This window comes from Eurytemora carolleeae, unplaced genomic scaffold (genome assembly GCF_000591075.1).
Source record: "Eurytemora carolleeae unplaced genomic scaffold, Eaff_2.0 scaffold533, whole genome shotgun sequence".
NCBI classification, from domain to species: Eukaryota; Metazoa; Arthropoda; class Copepoda; order Calanoida; family Temoridae; genus Eurytemora; species Eurytemora carolleeae.
Genome location: NW_019396428.1, coordinates 1 through 2,758, shown reverse-complemented (window position 1 = coordinate 2,758; position 2,758 = coordinate 1). Strand labels below are relative to the sequence as shown.

At 30.7% G+C, this 2,758-nt stretch overlaps 1 long non-coding RNA gene across 1 annotated transcript; it reads left to right on the top strand.

Moving 5' to 3' along the window:
- Window positions 1–929: 929 nt before the first annotated feature.
- LOC111703115 (uncharacterized) lies at window positions 930–2,663 on the top strand. Its single transcript, XR_002765558.1, has 3 exons — window positions 930–1,198; window positions 1,431–1,491; window positions 2,648–2,663. It is a non-coding gene; the product is annotated as an uncharacterized LOC111703115 (long non-coding RNA).
- Window positions 2,664–2,758: the final 95 nt, after the last annotated feature.

The following is a 2,758-nucleotide window of genomic DNA, read 5'->3' as shown; positions in this document are numbered from 1 at the left end:
TGTTTGTATCCACATATACCTTTTTGTATCCACATATTCCTGTTTGCATCTCTATATATTCCTGTTTGTATCCACATATTCCTGTTTGTATCCACATATTCCTGTTTGTATCTACATATTCCTGTTTGTATCTCTACATATTCATGTTTGTATCTCTACATATTCATGTTTGTATCTCTACATATTCCTGTTTGTATCTCTATATATACCTGTTTGAATCCACATATTCCTGTTTGTATCTCTATATATACCTGTTTGTATCCACATATTCCTGTTTGTATCTCTATATATCCCTGTTTGTATCCACATATTCCTGTTTGTATCTCTACATATTCCTGTTTGTATCCACATATTCCTGTTTGTATCTCTATATATCCCTGTTTGTATCCACATAATATCCATATAATCTGGTATTCATGGATAAAAATATCCATTAAGAATCATATGGACTAGTGTCCTTGGACAAAAATTTCCATAAAGATTAAATATCCTATGGGCAGGTATCCACGGATAAGAATATTCATAAGGACTATTTTCCTCTAATAAAATATCCTTAAGGATGGGCATCCACGGATAAAAATGTCCTTAAAGACTATTATCCTTGGATTAAATATCCACATGGACGGGCATCCATGGATAAATAAATCCTTAAAGACTATTATCCTTGGATTAAATATCTTCATGGACGGGTATCCACGGATAAAAATAATCTCCATTAAATTCACTAGTTTCTAAAACTTTAGTTGAAATAAATCTAGCACGTGATTGAAATATTGAAAACCTCGAAAAAGAAAAATAAACATTTCTTTCCTCGCAAACATTTTATTTCCCTAATCCGATAACACTATGTACGCTGTCCAGGGGGGATTTATAAAAAAAAAATGGAATAGAATTATATTGTTACTATTTCTATCCTCAGTGCATGAATATGAGAAATGAGACAAAGAATCCTTCAAATGAAATAAGACAGCCGACATGTTCCCTAGTATAGCTGTAAGGGTGGAGGAGTTCCAAACCTTCAGGAAGAAATAAATATGTCCTCTTAAACACTAGTATAGCTGTAAGGGTGGAGAAGTTCCAAACCTTCAGGCAGAAATAAATATGTCCTCTTAAACACTAGTATAGCTGTAAGGGTGGAGAAGTTCCAAACCTTCAGGCAGAAATAAATATATCCTCTTAAACACTTCAGAACAGAAAGGTGACTAAAATTGTAATGAATCATTTTGGATTGATTTTTTTCTTTCATCTGATAAAATATATAGTAAAAATATATATATATATTGTATCTAGTATCTGGCATCTAGTAATTAGTATCTAGCATACACCATACAGTATCTAGTATCTAGTATCTAGTATCTAGTATCCAGTATCCAGTATCTAGTATCTAGTATCTAGTATCCAGTATCTAGTATCCAGTATCCAGTATCTAGGATGGATGCGGAGAACAGGGTTGTGTTGAACTGTGGAGGTATCAGACATGAAGTATACAAGGTAAAAGAATAAATGAATTAAGTAAAGGATAATGGTGTCATGAAAAGGACAAAAAGAGATCTAATGAAATTTATTTTACTTTAATTCACTTTTTATCTGATTCTGAGCTTGTTTAATTTTTATCTAACTTTTCACTTTCGTTTATCTATCTATCCATCTAACTATAAAGCAATAATCAGAGCAGCTTCTCAGTTTTTATATTTATTAATAAAAATTGTTTCGGATTGCTCCTCTTCAGTTAATAAACTCTTTCCATCTTTATATATATATATAACTTGCCTGTCACAACCAGAATAATGTTTACAGTTTCCGTAAGAAAAACAAGATTAAGGAGAACCTAGGCTTTTCTCTTTAATCAACTTATCTGGGGATTATATTTCTAACAAATTGAAGAAAAAAACATTCCAAGTATGTTTTGCAATATGCAATGCGTGCAACTACATAGTTTCTATCTAATCATATCAAAGCTCCAACCAAGGATTATATATATTGTTTCATCTATAGCTCTTGCTAACTATTTCTAGAATATTTAGTTCTATGTTAGATATATATATCAAATATAAACCCCAAGAACTATTTGAACTGAGCTAGAATTGTGAATATCGAGATCAATGCTTGATTTTTTCTTTTATATTAATCTCAAGATTAATTAAATCTTTAGTTTTTATCCAGAAAAGTTTATAAAATATATTATAGAATACCGAACAGCCAATCAGAAGCCAAAAATTTGAAATTTTGCGCGAGAGCGCATTTAGCAATTTAGCGATCGGGATTAAGGGTTACCAATTATAAAGTTCCTAGCTCTATCAGCAGATTGTTTAATCTCCGAGCACATGAACATGATGAAACTTTAGACAATTTAAGTCAACTAATATCAGTTTTAATCAAAACTTCGGAATTTTTAATCCTGATCAGGTCGAAATGAGAAATATTATCAAAACAGTAGTTCTTATTTCAATTTCCTTTAAATTCAATCATGGAATGAAACACCGAATTCAAGGAAGAAATGAACTGTGTACGTTGGATTCAAAATTTAAACAATTCTAAACCTGATTTCTCTTAATTATATGAATTCTTAAACAATTCTTTTATTTAAGCTAAGTTAGAAATGGTCAGGTTCAGAAAAGTGATGTTAGATAAATAATTTATGTTCTAGGCAACCTTGAAGAAGAATTTATGTTCTAGGCAACCTTTAAGAATATATTTATGTTCTAGGCAACCTTGAAAAAGATATTTATGTTCTAGGCAACCTTTAAGAATATATTTA